This window comes from Stenella coeruleoalba, assembly GCF_951394435.1.
Source record: "Stenella coeruleoalba genome assembly, chromosome: 12".
NCBI classification, from domain to species: domain Eukaryota; kingdom Metazoa; phylum Chordata; class Mammalia; order Artiodactyla; family Delphinidae; genus Stenella; species Stenella coeruleoalba.
In genome coordinates, this window is record NC_137158.1 from 20,125,667 (window position 1) to 20,142,497 (window position 16,831).

At 41.3% G+C, this 16,831-nt stretch overlaps 1 long non-coding RNA gene across 1 annotated transcript; it reads left to right on the forward strand.

Moving 5' to 3' along the window:
- The first annotated feature begins 1,845 nt into the window (after positions 1-1,845).
- LOC307195390 lies at positions 1,846-10,817 on the forward strand. Its single transcript, XR_013830824.1, has 3 exons — positions 1,846-1,912; positions 5,550-5,577; positions 9,533-10,817. It is a non-coding gene; the product is annotated as an uncharacterized lncRNA (long non-coding RNA).
- Positions 10,818-16,831: the final 6,014 nt, after the last annotated feature.

The window sequence follows — 16,831 nt, forward strand, 5'->3', positions numbered from 1 at the left end:
CACAACATCAACAATCAAAGCTCTGCTCATACCCCCTCCCCCCATCTGAACAATAATAGCAAGTTACTTACATGTGGTAGCATAATCTTTTAAATAATTCCACTTGAAGCAAACAAACATTTCAGTAATCCAGAAAGCAAAACCAACTCACGGTCACTATAAAAATGAGACATTTTTGGTCAGGAAACGTAGAGACGTCTGTTGGTCTGGATTTTTAAAACAATTGCTGGAGATTATTCTATTAGTTCTTGAGAAAGCAGAATTTACTTCTCTGTTATAAATATGGTGAGATTACAGGCACGGAAGAAACTGAAAACTTTCTAGCAGTTTATATCAATTGTTTTCTTTGGCGTCAGATTTTTGTTTCTAACAGGTAGAGTGTTGTATTTATTAAAATAGTAAGTGGAGCCCAAAAAAGGTTATTTCAAAACCTGTCGGCCAAGCACATTTACTGAGGACTCAATAGCTATGACCCCAAAATGTAAAAATAAAAAGTGAGTCAATTATGTTTGCAACCAACCAAGCCACAAGTCAGGCTTTTTTTTTGTCCTTTAATTTGTTGGTATCTAAGTCTGCACATCCCAAGATTTGTAGTTGTGGTTTCATTTCCAGAATGCCTCCTCTTCACATATCTACGAGGTGTTCTAGGAAAAAAACAGTTTCAGCATCAGAAGATTTGGGAACTGTAATTTTCTAGTTCAGTTGACTGGGGGTGGGGCTCTGAAATCAAGTATTTTTAAAAATGCTTCAAGCGTTTCACACACATACCGACTCAGAAACCATGAATACTTCAGGGAGCTTCAGAACAGCTGGCACTGGGGTCTAAGAGGGATGTAAATATTTTACGACAACACTTTCTGACAACTCTTCCACACAGGACTGCTTTTCGGCCGCCCTGCCATACGGCAGGTGGCACCCTATTGGAAGGCCTTCCAATTCTTACGTGCAGGAGGCGTGGCTTCAAGCTCCGCCGGCGTGGCCTCAGGTTTGTGTCCTTGGCTCTCCCGTTTTGTAGCAGTCTGACCTTGGCCTAATTGTTAGTTGTCCGCTCCTCTTGCCTTGTCTGAGTAAGGAGCGAATTCTGTCTGTTCAATAGCACTAGAGAGAACAGCGGTAAGAAAAGAGCCCGTTCAGTGCCTGGAATAGCCGTAGGTGCTCTGTTTCCATCATACAGAGTAAAAGTCCGGAGGGCCTTTCTTAGCTTGTGTCCCTGCCGCCATTCTCCCGACCTCATTTACCACTGTCCCCTTCTCTCTGCTGTCCTGCCCCAGCCCTGCACCTGGACGAGCCTCTTCCCCCAGCTGCCTGCGGCTTCCTCCCCTACTTTTTGTTGAAACTGCTTCTTTCACTCTCACTTTCATTCCCCTTTCTTGCACTTACTATCATCTATTATGCTATATATTTTATTTATTTAGCTTGTTTATTATTTCTCTCTCTACCACAAGGGTTTTTTGTTTGTTTTTTAAAGTAAACCATCCAAGCAGTTTTTATTCATTAATTAAACTTCATCAGAGATTTCCATTTTCCTCATCAGTTTGAATGTAGAGTATCAGGGGAGCCTTTTGCATGTCAAGATACAGGAAGCAGAGATCACCCCTGCACTGCTCCCTGCATTTACCAGCTGGAAGTAAAAATCAGTTACATGGAAATGATTATCATGTATATCTTCTCTCTTCCTTTTGAATGTACACAATAAAACAAGTGACAAACATGAAATTACAGTCACCATACAAACCCAAGATAGTTGTTATGCACTTTCATTGGCAAAAGCAGCCCAGAGGACATTGCGAATTGGGATGCCATCAAAGAGGAGGCTCATTTCCTTTATTGCTCTCTTTTAAATTTAGGTTTTCAAAGCAACATCTAAAAGCATGATATCTGCACAGCCGGTAGCACCTCCAGGAGGGCAGAGGTATTTGTTTGTTTTGTGATTATTTCCTAATTTCTAACCACACTAATAGCAGACCACAGGTGTTTAGTAAATGTTCACTGAATGAATTATTGTGAGCAATAGTAAGCCATCACTGGGCTATTTCTGGAATGGGGAGCATCATTAGACCAGATAAATCCTGGGCCAGGCCTAAGTCTTGCTTTGCTTTCAGATGGTCCTGGGTTTTGAACCTTCGAGTATCTTTGGGGTGGACAAGATCACCCCTCTGTTGTCCCTGCAAACACCTCCTAAGGGATCTTTAGAAGTGGGATGATCCTTGTTGGAGGGACCACTTCCTTCCATGTCTCTCTACCTGGAATCACCCCTCAAGGCCAAGGTGGTACTTGGTGTATATGAGGAAAGGAGAACCAGGCAACGTTTGACGGTGCAAATTCAGGGACATCCTAGGACATCTGTTGATGATGTTTGATGAGCCATGATATCTGATTGATGATGTACACCTCTCACTAGTAAAATTTCTGTTGTTCTCCCCAGGATTCACCCTAGTGAGCTTTCCCAGTCTCCCTGGGCCCCTGTCTTCCCTCATGCCCTCTCTGTGCTACAGACACAGACACACACACATGACTTCCGTGACCTCTACTGTGCCCAGAGAAAGGCTCTTCCTCTGAAGAAGGGGATAATCAGACAGAGAACTACCCCTATCTTCGCACCACCCTCACTCCCACCACACACACACAAAAAAAACCCAAAACCAAAGAAAAACAAAACTGTTTCCAAATATAGTTAAAAGAAAGCTGGGAATTATCATTTATGATAGAAACGTCAATATTGTGAAAAAAAAGTGTCAGTTTTACCAGATGCTTGCGGACTTGGCTGCCTAATCCATTTGCTCTCTCAACAGCTGCAAGCCCTTTGTCAGCCCCTCCTCCCCCCCACGTGCTGTCTCTATCAGTTGGAACCCAGTTGGTGCCTGCAACAGGCACTAAACTCAAGACAAATAAAATAGCAGGGGTGAATCGAACAAGACCCGTAAAAATAACCTTCCCCAATGCCGCTAAATTATAGTATGGCAAGGAGAGTCCTAAACACTCAGAAAGCGGAGTCAATGATTTGGAGAGTAATTTGTTTTCAATTGGAGAGTCCAAGTATAGTCCTGAAAAAGGCAGAAAACATTATTCGTGGAAGGTGTATTGCTACAGATTGTGCCATGCAAAATTAGACTGATTGTATTTTATTTAATCCTCACACCTGTGAGCATTGGCGCCCAATGCTCCCAGAAACTGAGGCTCAGAGAAGTTAACCAAGTTACCCAAAGTCACATATCTGATAAGTGGAAAATTCTAGATCTGTGCCTAGGTCTGGTTGATTACGAAGTCTGCAGTCCCACTGGCATATCATACTGTTCCGCTGCTCGCCTGGCCTAAGACCTGAGGCACCTCACAAACGTGCTTGGTGGTGCCAAGATCCCTCATTCTCTTGAATATTTCTGAATTTATGACATCCGAGTCAGTGCCGTCCTTGAAAGTAGCCATTACGGAAGTTTATACCTGTAAGAGAGTCTGCCATTTGCAAACACTATATCTTGAGAATTTTCAGATCCCCAAATTCAGAGTGCATCGTGGTGTAAACTTTTCTCCACAACTGATGCAAAGTTGTACTGAAATGGACTTGCGGGAGGTCAGTGAGGCACAGTCACTCGTTGTGTGATAGGATCCTGCAAGCTGGCCAAAAGCATTCAAACCCAAGCCGAGGAATAACTGCACATTATTACATCATGAATGTTTAGAGTTGATAATGAGGAAATGTTCTTAATAAGTCCAACAGCCCATGGCACTGCACCAGAACTCAATCAGGGCTTCTCTTTAGTACCACTCTATTTGCCTTCTTATCCGTGCAGTTCACATCCACAGATAGAAAGGGCAGACTGACCTATGCCATTTTATATAAGGGAGTTGAGCATCTGTGAATTTTGGTATCTGCGGGGACCCCTGGGACCAATCCCCCCTCGGATACTGAGGGAAGACTGTAGAGCAGGGGTCCCCAGTTCCCCGGGCTGTGGACCAGTACCGGCCTGTTGAGAGCCAGGCTGCACAGCAGGAGGTGAGCGGTGGGCAAGCAAGCGAAGCTTCATCTGCCACTCCCCCGCCCCCCATCGCTGGCATTACTGCCTGAACCACCCGCCTACCCCCGTCCGTGGAAAAATTGTCTTCCACGAAACCGGTCCCTGGTGCCAAAAAGGTTGGGGACCGCTGCTGCAGAGCATGGTGGTTAAAAGCAAGGGCTTTGGAGGTACTGAGCTCCTAGGCTGGAATCCTTGACTCTGCCGCTAACTAGCTGTGTGGGCTTGGGCTTTTTTTTTTCCCTCTCTGTGCTTCAGTTTCTATCACTTTAAAATGGTGATGGTATGACCTGTATCAAGGGATTAGTGTGGGCATGCTATAAAATCATAGGTGTCATCAATAAAATGTTTTTAAATAAACATGAAAACAAATCATGGGTGTCACATGCTTAGAACAGAGTCTGGCACATAGTGAGAATGCAAGTGTTAGCTATTTGTATTACACATTACAATGCAACGTTTCCTAACAAGTTTCATTTATTTACGGCCCCATTGAGTTCTAGCCCTCAGTTTAATTACTCACTCTAATCACAAGAACTGAGGCTGCACAGCTTCATCCATTTTCAGATTTCAAATTTACATTCCAAAGAAGAGGCAGGGGGAAGATGGGAAGGAAGGTGGCTCAGGTTCTGACATCAACAACTGAATGGATGCAGAGACTCCCACATGATTGTTTTTAAAGGGGCAACACTCAACGTGCACGTGTAGGTTCTGCAATGTTGGTTTCAAAAGCAGTTCTGTTACTTTATAGTCAGTCATACCTCATAAAGGGTGATATCTTTGACTTATTTCATGAGATTTCCAACTCCTTTTGAAATTTCATGAGCATATTGGGATCTGTCCAAGATGTCACGTGCTGTTCTGAATTAAACACAAACTCCAAATTGTTTGAAAGTCATTCCATCTGTAATTGCTATCAAAGACTCCAGGAGTTGAATCTAGCCCTTACATTTGATACCAGCTGAAAGAGACCAGTAATCTTTGACAAGTCATCCTTTTTCTAAGTGTCTTACCCTCAACAGGGTTTACAGTTCTGAGAAGCTGTTTTGCACTTCTTCCAGCGGTAGTTTACTTTCACACACAAGTGGAAGAATCAGGCAGAGACAAAGGGGTTATGTTTTTTCATACGGAGGTATGTCTTGGTTTCATGTTTCCATAGCAATTTTATTAATAACTGAAGTTTCATAAAACCTTATGCAAAAGTTTACAATTCTATAGAATCCTTAATAGTATTCTTTTACTCATGTAGACAAATAGTTGGATCAAAATGTCAGATATTTTGCAATTAAAAAATTCATGGGCACAACTGATTTTTTTCTTATTCTGAAAGTCTCTCTGGCCTGCAAAAGGGGACCTAGAATACAGACGTGACAAATTATTGCAATGTTTTAGCTCTTTGGTTACACTACACAAAACTGTAAAAGAGGAAATATGCTTTCGGCATTTTCTGGTTTCCCATTTTAATTCCCTTCTTGGCTTCTCCTCCTCTGCCCCTTGTACTGTAAACTTCCTTTCTCTCTCTCTCCTTCTCCTTGACAGCATCTACCTGTGTTTTGCTTCCCAGAAGGTAAGAGAAAGTCATCCCGGCGTTCCCCACAGTGCCTCAAACAGCACACTCAAGGGTGTGCGATGACTATTTCTCCAATGAAATGTAAACTTTTTCTCAATGGCACCAGCAACCAACATGAGCCCAGTGTGTTAGGTCTTTAGGGTGGGGGGGGGCGCTTCAGGGGCTCCACAAACTCCTACTTTAGGAGTATTTTCTTTTGAACTGAGAATTATTAAAGGCAAAATGCCTAACAAGGAGAGATGGATTCTGTTAGCAGAACCTCGGGCCTAGGGGTGGGCCAGGGAGGAGAAAGCACTTAGGTCCGGATGCGGGGGTCCTCTCCTGAATTTTCTCAGTCATTCCATGACTATGTGGTGTAGACATGTGCATGTGTGTGCATGAGACAGAGGGGATGGGGAAGTGTGTAAATACATCTTTTACTGACAAAAAAACGATTCTATTTCTGGGAACGTACAAAAGACTTATGTACTTCTAGGAATTCTGTTTTATTTGCTGAAACAATACCTGTGAGTCCAAAAATTATCTTCCTACCTAATTTGAGCAAGAAAAAACTATTGAAAGAGCCTAGTTTTTGTATGGAGGCTATGGAATTTGGGACTCTATGAAAAATGCTGTTATAGTCCTTTTCTCTATTTGTTTTCAGATAGAATTATAGCCATGAGAGAATATTAATTCCATTGAATTTTTCTTAATATTATTTCATATGGGAATATGACTGTGCTTTTCATATATTACAGAAAGCCAAGGCAGATGTGTTCTAACATATTAGTCAAATCTAACTGTTAAATTTCAGCGTACATCTTTTCACATGACTGGTAAGAAAGATCAGCCCCAGAAAGAATAAGACCTTATTTCAAAATGGTATTTTAGGCTTTATTTGTTTATTTATTTATTTATTTTTTTGATGTGGACCATTTTTAAAGTCTTTATTGAATCTGTTACACCATTGCTGCTGCTTTATGTTTTGTTTTTTTGGCTCCGAGGCATGTGGGATCTTAGCTCCCTGACCAGGGATTGAACCTGCACCCCCTGCATTGGGGGTGCATTGGAAGGCAAAGTCTTAACCACTGGCCTGCCAGGGAAGTCCCTAGGCTTTATTTAGACAGAAGGTTTTCCAAAGTAACACTATTAAGAGAACGATTTCATTCTGCTTCTCTTTAAATAATGAAACTACAAAAAGTGTCCACATCATGGTTTATCATATGCTTCCATCAGAGCCTTATTTTCTTGTCGGTATTTCTACTTGGAGCCTAATCTTTTGATGGGATGGAGACTTCAATCAGGGACAGTGTCTTTCATTTTCCCGCTTTAACATGATACGCACATTTCTCGCTCTAAAGTGATTGCCAGGAGAATGCTTAGCTCCTCTAGATCAGCCATTTCAAGTGCCAGGGCAGATTTCACCGTGACAGCTCATCCACGGTGGAAGTTCACCTCGCAGGGCATTTGAAGGAGGTGCTTTGTGTTTAAAAATGAAAACTGTAAAACTCCTGGTGTTTCACAGTTTTTGACTCTAAGTTGGTTGTTTTCCTATAATAGTAGAAGAATTAAAGCTGTTAAAAGTCTGCTGTTCGAGCCTGTAACGGTGGCCTCCCATCTCTCCTTTTCCTGGAAATGAAAGAATGTTGAAAGGGTTTCTGTTTTATAATGTAAGAGGTGGCCACGCCTTTACAACTCAATGTACTCGTCCAGTGGAATTCTTCTAAACCTCAGACCTGGCCGGCAGGTTTCTCCCAGACGATTTTCATTTTCATAACATTCACATCCAATAAACTGCACAAAACATAGAGTGAGAGAAAAAAGGGGGACAGGAAATGGCTCTGTTGCACGGTTATTACATCCTATTGCCTGTGGGTTGCTCGTTATGAGTTTTAACTATGTAAATATGACGTCTATGACATCAGAATTTAATCTTAAAGCTTCTATGTGGGAGACAGAGTGTGACTTTATTGTTAGGGCTAAAATCAACTGGGTGTTGACGGGTCTCAAAAGTCACTGAGTAAAAGCTTAAAAAGGAAAAGCTCAGACTGATAAGCTGTTCTTTGACTGACAGCTTCAGGCTTGACTGCCACTATTGAAAACAGTTGGGTCAAAGTTTGTGCTGTGGGGAGAAAAGTGTCATTTCATAAGAAACTATACTGGGAAATATGGGAAGATTTATAAGCTGAGAGAGCACAAACGCAAAGAAAAACAGGTGTGAGGTTTAGAGTATCTGGAAACTGGGAGAAAGGACACTGTCTATGAATTATTTAATTAATATTGCAAAAGGACTTGAGGCAGAAGAATGCCGACTCAAGAAGAAAGAGAAAACATTGCTGTCTACTAGCTTTGGCTTTCAACAAATCATTTGTCAACAGCTTGTGCTGAAACATTCTAGTCGCTGGGGGGAGGATAAGAATGCACAGACAAATGATTACGATAGAAAATAAATGCAGGAAGAAAAGGAATATGGTCCTTTTCCTCATCTATCTAGTGGAGTAGAAACAATTCTGGCACTGTAAAGTCCATCGTGGAAACAGTGAAATAAATGCATTCTGAAGTAGCCATCATTGATCGATTGAAATGTTATGATTGTTATACATGCCATTTCTTATCAAATATTATCCATAAGGAAGTATTCAATTCCTGTCGTGGCAATTATCCTACTATGGGCATCATAAACTTTTATGGCTTTTTATGGAATGTCACTTGGCTAACGATTTTTTCCTTCCAGTACAGCATCATCACATTCAGTTGGAAAACATAGTCTAATGTGGCAAAGTGTTAGAGAAATTTAATACTCTAGGGCTAAATGAAACCGCTATGGTTCATCTCCTGGATAAGAACGACAATTTATGAATGCAATATTCATTTCCTGAGGTGAGCACAAGCAAAAACTTCATCTGAAACTTAAAACCTAGCTGTTCAGCCTCTGGTAGTTTCCTCATTTAACTCATTGATGTCATATATTAAGGCCACTGGTAAGATCACATCTGGGAAGCGCTCACTTTTTCAACCTCCCTAATTACTTTTACAGGGAACTCCTGGCATGATTGCATTGGCTGAGACCAGACCACAGAGTCTACAAGATCATCTTTCACTTTTAGTATATTGTTAAAAATATAATAATAATCTATTTGTTTTTCTCTTAATCATAAAAGCTGATTAATAGTTTGGCATTTTAATTCACAGAAGCATGCATTCAGAGCTAAGGTTCTAGAACAAATCGCGTGTTATATGGAGAAATCATGAGATTATAAACTTAGCATATGTATGTCTCTAAGACTAAGGAATCCAAAGATGGTTCCACAGTCATTTTTGCAGAGAAAGAAAAAGAACAATTGCCAAGAACCATAAGTTTTTTCCTTCCAAAACCTAAAGGTCTGCACTATATATTTAAGTATATTAAACCTAATATATTTAACTTACAGGGAAACCCATTTGAGTGTTACCTGTGGGTATCAGGGAATAGTAGAGGTTACCACTAGAGGACAATATTTTGAGTTTGTAATCCAATTTCATTTAAAAAAAGTTTGCTCCTTTTTAAATATAGAAATTCTAGGCCACAGGGTGAAGTGTTCAGATACACCTATGAGAAGTTGATTGTTTCTCCATCTGAGACTTCTAGAGAATCAGGAGCAAGTTTGGCACAAAGCAAGAGTTTGCAGAACTGTCAATCACTATGAACATCCATAACTAGAGAGAAATGAGACAGTGACAGAGAGAGACACACTGCAAGTTTTTTTTGTTGTTTGTTTGTTTGTTTTTTGCGGTACACGGGCCTCTGACTGCTGTGGCCTCTCCCATTGCAGAGCACAGGCTCTGGACGCACAGGCTCAGCGGCCGTGGCTCACAGGCCTAGCCGCTCCGCGGCATGTGGGATCCTCCCGGACCGGGGCACGAACCCGTGTACTTTACATACTTGCATTGTTTCACTCCCTGCACCCTAAGTATGCTAACCTTCCTTTCACAGGTGACAGAATAGGTGCAGATCTCACAGAGTTTATAAGACTCCAAATTTGTGCCTCTTCCACTACTGCATTCTGCCGTGAGCGCCCATGGGATTTTTCTTCTAAAATATTCTCAAGACTCTTTGAGATGTTCTGCATTCAACTAATGAAGGTTTTAAAAGTTAAAATTAAAGCCCTTTTTTTCTAGCAGATGATCGGGGGGACAACTCTTCTGCTGGAGTAAAGAGTGGCCAGCATATGGTAGAGCAAGAGCCAATGAAAAGATTCAGATGAACATAGAGCTTGTGGGGGAGATAAGGCAGGTAGTGATATATACCCCACAACCAGTTAGAAGAGTGGCTTCTCAGTAAATTAGAGCAGAAATTCTGAGTCTCTTAGGGCCTGCAGATCCAATCATGTGCCAAGGATGTGACCTGTGACGTGGCTGTAATGGTAGGCACCCAGCTGGGTGAAATTCCAGTGCTTTCCCTACTTATGGGCAAGGGCCATATATGGTTATGCTCCTTCCCACACCCTAGAATCAAGGATGCTTCTTGTCTCCCAGGAACCCTTGGTCTCTTTGGCTGAAGCTGTGACTTCTGGAAAGGAGACCACCAGGTGAAAAAGTAAGGAGATATAGGTACAGATAACCCAAAGCAGCCCCATCGGTCCTGGTGATGGACAAGGTAACAGATGCTAAAGCCAGGTGACCGTTAACACAATGGGTGCTAACTAGAAAACCATTGTGTGACTTGCTGCTTCCCAGAGCCTTTGGGAAAGAGAATGGTGTTGTAGGTGAGAGAATGGGGTGAAATCTTGGAGGTGTGGAAAAAAAAGAAATTTATTGGAAAGATTATACTTTTAATGAAGTTGAAGTAGAGGGTTAATGAGGGAATACGGCAACAGAATTTTCATCATTACGGTAAAACAAAGGCATAATAAAGTACCCAAGAGATGTTTTGCTCAACATTGTCCAACATGACAGAAACAGAGCCCCTCTCTTCTAGGATTTTATAGATCCTGAACATAATCATAATTTTGTGTGTGTGCGAGGGGGTATTGCTAAAGTGCACAAAGGGCTTTACATGTGCCATATTATTTAATCCTCACACAATATGATGTTTATTTTTTATTATTTCTATTATTTTCTCTATTTGATCCCTTTAGAAACTCAGACTTGGAGAGTTAGGAACTTCCCAGGGTAAAAGCTAATGTTTAAGAGCCAGGATGGGAACCCATCTATTGGATTCCAGAGACTATAGTCATTACCAGTAGGTGGCGCTGCTTCTCACTTGGCTGTCCGTGGGTAAATGTATCTGGGCCTCACTTCTACACGCTGCACTGTAGCTGTCAGACGTGACTGCATTTTTTTAAATTAAGATTTTAATAGGCAGTAAAAATATTTTTTAATCATTATTCACTGAAAATTGACCTTAAGCTTGACACGGGGCTAGGTATTTTGGTTTCATTAAAGATGTAAGCATCCATCAAATGTTTCCATATAAGTGTGTTGGCTGTTGGGTGTCCTAGTGCGAAATATAAAGTCTATGACATTTAAACATAATTATAGAATCAAAACATGTGCGCGTTATTATCGTACTATTTTTTAAAGCAGAGCAATTGGTTTTTGGAATTGAAGTTTGTACAGAACATTATTTTACTCAATTGTGATTTAAGCTTCATTGCTGCCGTCAAGATCCTGGACTTCAGTCATGGGGTAGCTACTAAAATCAGGTGCTTTCAGGGGTGTGTGTGTGTGGGGGGGGTGATGGGGGGTGTCACGTAATTGAGAAGAATATTGGAGAGACTGGCTCAGGTGGGGAAGCAGAATGAAACACCAAATCAAAGACAAGATGTCCATTGTTATTGTACTGTGTAAATCAGAGAGGCGCCAGATGATATGGCAGTGGTTTTAGTTGTAAAATGTGGTTTAGTTGTATGGAAAGGAAATATTTTAGGAATAAAGAGGAAAATTGACTGCTTCGAGAGAGAAGAAGAAAAAGATAATCTTAAAAGTGTGTGTTTTAAATAATCGTGAAGATAATTACAAAATCAAATATTCAGTGAAACTATTAAAAGGGCTTATTTCCACAATACATGTTGAGTCTCATAGGATTTGCCAAAAGTTGAATACTAATTTTTTTCTTGAATATGCCGTATGTATGACCTATCAAAAATGTTTGACAATTATTCATATTTTTTTCTTTAAGGCTTACAGCGAATTAAACCTTATGCTTCAGTGAAAACTAATACATTGATACGGAGGATCCTTCATAGCCTTAATGTTTATTCTTTTAGCTTAAAGTCTCTGCCTGGAGAAAATTCATTTTCCTTTTCGGTTTGATTGAGAGAATGTAATAAACCCCCCTCCCCAATTTACAATAAGATCAAAAATGGCATTTTATTTGCCCATCTGGAGATCACCAAATGCGTAAAGTTTGTCCGTGTGGAGGCCATCTGTTGTGAATGGGGACACACATGGAAACTTAATCCTCGAACTTCTTTTTCAACTTTCTCTTTTGCTTGCCTGAGTAGAAGCCAATTCAGACCAGTCACTTGCCATACAAACTGTAGTCCAGGACAGGTCACCACTGCCTTTTAATGTCACAAACACTTTCATTCGCCCAACTGCAAACATCTCTCTGCAAAGATCTGAAGAGTGAAAAAATCTTGGCACTGCCTTTTCCAACATCATGACACAAATTGAAAGTCAGAGTCAGAGCTCTCCATAGTGGGCTGTTGCTTGGGCTGTACTCAGAAGGAGGGAAGAGTCTTGGGGAATCGTATCCAGCTCCTTTTCTTTGAAGGTATCCGTGGTCTCTCTAAGCAATTCTGTATGTCCTGAACATGGAGTAAACACCTCCTGCCTCATTTTTTTTTTTTTTTTTTTTACTTTACATTCTCTCATGTTCCCATTTCAACTTGGGGAAAATCCTTTGTGCTAAAAATCATTTCAAAATAATGTTCCTTGTGGGGCAGGACGAATGAGTCACAAAGGATTGGACTTTCCAAAGATACTTTGGATGTAGACGATATTTTGAAGACTCGTACTCTTTTTTTATCATACTTAGCTTAGCTGCAGTTTCATGTTGTAAATACCACAGGTCAGTGTGTTCACTGGACTGGCTTGAGGCTGAGACCCAATGCACAGCTGCGAGCACGGAAGCCACAGTCCTTGTCAGGAAGCTGTCTGCATCGCATTGCCTTGCTGCCCTTTCATCGACTTTAGCACCTGATTTGTTTGCCGTTAAAGTCAACAAAAGTTTGCTCCTTAAAAAACCATTTAAAAACCTCTGCTTTGGATTCTACATGATCTTGTTCTCCAGTCCTTCTTACTTGCCTTTATGTTTCTGTTTGTGATAATCCCTCCTCTTACAGCCGTAGCCCAACTGCTAGTTATCTCCCCCACTGATGATTAGAACTTCTTATCCTAAGTTAAACAGACTCTAAAAATTCTCATCACTTTTACCAAAGTAAGCCTCTCTTTCTGGTTCTTTCATTCCCTGAACTGTAAACATGATTTCAATTTGTGTACTGTTCTAAAAAAAAAAGAAAAAAAGTAGTAGTAATAGCAAAGCAATTTCTTCTTTACTATTTTAAAAGAAAGTTGTACTCTTGGTAATAGCAAAAAATGGAAAACAACTTAAATGTTGAGCCATAGGGAATTAGATTAATGGATTATGGTGTATGTACATAATTAAATCTGGAGCAAACGTTAAGAATTATTTTAGAATAATAGTGATTTGGAAAATGGTCACAATAAATTAAAGGGGAAGAGTGGGTTAGAAAATACTATGTGAGGTACCACTACATTTTTGTGATAAGAAATTCACATCTTTATATAGAGAAAAAGACTAAGTACATACATCAAAATGTTAATGGTGGTTATCTCTGAGTGATGGAATTATAGATGGTTTTATTTTCTTCTTTAAGCTTTTTCTATATTTTTCAAATATTCTACAACGAAGTTATTTTAGTAGCCAGAAAAGATACCACTTTAGAAAATGAGCAAAAATACTTAAGAAGTGGTGCTTATCTTTTTTATTCCAAAATATTTATCTAAATACAAACGTAAAAACTGGGTAGCTAGGATGGTTTAGAACCTCTAAACCAAGGAGCTGATGGGAATTCCATATTACGGGTAGCAAATGAGTCAAACGTTCCGAGTTCTGGGACCCTTTCTTGTGTTTGAGACCAGCAGATGACTTGACGATATTCAAGTCCATTTAAGTTTCAACATTTCTAGAAACAATAGCATGTGCTATATTTCCTCCTCTCTCTGTAGGACACTGGACAGCATTTTTAGCCTCTCTGTCAGAATTCTTCAGCAGAGCTCATCTCTTCCATTCCTTCAACATCCCACTTTAGTCCTTTCCTCGTTCAGCAACACTTCTATTGGTTTATCTCCTGTCAGCCTCAGAACCTGCACCCAATCCATGTCACATGCCATCTTTCCTGTACTTTAAGAATATATTCAGACACTTCATGGCTGTTTCCACTGTTCTTCAGCTATCAGATGTTAGTGTAGCAGTTCACCCTGCCTCTAGCCCAGCTGTCATGGGAAATGGATAAAAAAGGCTGTGGGTGGCATCTGCAGGCAGAATAGCCTGTGACAGCCTGAGAGAGCTCCTTCACACTCTGTGTGGGGAAGGAGGAAGTGGGGCAGAGTGGCTGAGAGGGGCCAGACTTGGCAGGGGAAGCTGATGGGCCTATCGAGGGCAGCACGAGGAAAAGGCAACAGTGACGTGCAAGGCAATGGAGGAGACTCATCAGCATACAGATGACTCCGCAGGTGCCCACTCGAAGGGGTGACAATCAGACCTGAGGTTCTCTTCACCACTCTCCTGGCACCTTGGCTCTCTGTAGACACCTAGAACTTAGATGCAGACCTAGGACAACTGAAAAACTCGGAACTGAAGTAAACGGAGTCACCAGAATTTGAGTTTCTTCCGTCTGTGAGAATGGAGTTGGGAATAGAAGTTGAATTATGGGAAAACAAAAAAATTTTTGTGTGTGCACCTGAGTCTGTGGCCTGAAAATTATACCTGCTACACTTAGGGGCAGGAATTATGCTGAAGTAGACATTTATTTTATATAGATATAATTAAAGTGTGTGTGTATAGTAAAGATGGATGATAGATAGATAGATAGATAGATAGGTTTCCCTGTCTGAACTATTTACTTTTTTGCCATTTCCAATCTATTCTCTTTGAGTGGTGCCCAGGACTATGTCATCTACAAACAAGGACTTAATAAAAGCCTTTAAGAGGAAACTGGGAAAGCAGAAAATGCTAAGTACATATCTGTATTATTCAGAACCCAAAGGACAGAGAAGAGCCCAGCATTTTCCTGGGTTTAAATGAAGCTGATCACTACCCCTATAGAGCCAAACAACTAGCTTCTGGATTTCTTTGCCTCAGTCAAAATGCCACATCAGATGAGCACCATACAGCAAAGGTTCTGTCAAATCTTCCCTAAATTGCAAATGAAAGAACAATTGGACATCATTGAGTTAGCCCCTAGGTTAGTTTCAGCTTCACATTCAAAAGCCTTTAGGATCCTGGTGGGTGATATAGATGAGTAAAGGTGTGGAGGATGTAAAAGAAGTGGTGGGAACTCTGGCAAACTTGTGTAAGATCAGACCTGAAGGATATACAGCAGTCAGCCAGTGAAGATACTAGAAAAGAGTCTTCAGGAAAAAGGAAGACGTGTGTATGTGGGCCAAAGTCAACTGGGGGTTTGGTACATTCTAGGGAATCAAAGAAAAAGCGCAGGAGGATGAAGCAAAGCCAGATGGGCAAGCCAGGGAAAACATATGTCAAATGGGATCCTTCTCAACTGTGTAAAATAAAAAGATGGATAAATTAAGAATTACCTTGTGCCCAGATCCTTTCCTTCTGTCCCCATCTGTAGGGCTCGAAACTACAATTCTCTTTTGAGAAGACTCATCTTAGCTTTTATACCTCTGTCATAGGTATACTTTTTTTCTCAACTACTTATGATGTAGCCTCATATGTAGCAGCTTTAAACAACTCACCTAAATTAAATATTTTAAAAGTTCGTGTTGTCTTAAAGCTGTCTAGCAGACAAGTTCAAATTATGTTTAACTTTTTCCACAAACTTTGGCCTCATCAACTGCATAGGCTCTGCCCACTTAAACCAATATCCTCTTCACCCCCCCTTTTAGGTGTTTTCTCCCTCCCACTTACCACAGCTAATGTGAGTGTGATCTCAACAACAGATCAACTTTTTAGGAGTCTGTGGTGAAACCACTTTAAATCTATATTGATTTTCAATTTAAATGTTAACCTAGGCATTCAAAGGGATGACAGTAATGCCATGGAATCTATTGGGATTTTACTACTGGGAAAGCAATTGGAGTGACTTTTCAAAATTTGATTTGCTGGGCTTCCCTGGTGGCGCAGTGGTTGAGAGTCCGCCTGCTGATGCAGGGGACGCGGGTTCGTGCCCCGGTCCGGGAAGATCCCACATGCCGCGAAGCGGCTGGGCCCGTGAGCCATAGCCACTGAGCCTGCATGTCCGGAGCCTGTGCTCCGCAACGGGAGAGGCCACAACAGTGAGAGGCCCGCGTACCGCAAAAAAAAAAAAAAAGTAGAGCACAGACCATCACCATCTGTTCCATTTTCTTCTTCTGTAGCAAGAGGGGATGTGAGTTATGCCACTGTGATAGTCGATTTTATGTGTCAACTTGACTGTATTACAGGATGCCCACATAAGTAGTTAAACATCATTTCTGGGTATGTCTGTGAGGGTGTTTCTGGAAGAGATTAGCATATGAATTGGTAGAAAGCAGATTATCCGCCCCAGAGTGCGTGGGCATCACACAACTGATGCAGAAAGCTCAGCTTCTCTGTACACTTGTGCCGAACTGAATCTAGGAGACAGAGTTTTGTGTGAAGTAGAGAAGGACAGCTTTATTACTTTGCCAGGCGAAGGGGGGCACAGCGGGCTAATGCCCTCAAAACTGTGTGTCCCAACCTGGAGTGGGTAGTGAGGAGTTCCGTAATACTGGTTCAGAGAGGGCGTGATTAGCACGTGGACATTCTTCTGATGGGTTGGTGGTGAGGTAAGTGGGAGTCAACGTCGTCAACCTTCTGGTTCCAACTGGCCTGGGGTCTATGTGCTTGTGGGCAGTGTACTGTCCTCAATAACTTAACTTCTCCCACCTGGAGGGGGTTTCAGTATCTGCAAAACAGCTCAAAGATATTGTTGTGTGTATCCCTTGAGGGGGAACCAGGACCCAGCCCCAAGGCTGCACTACTGTTTCTCTTGACTGTTTGTTTCTCCCTGGTCTCGCATCC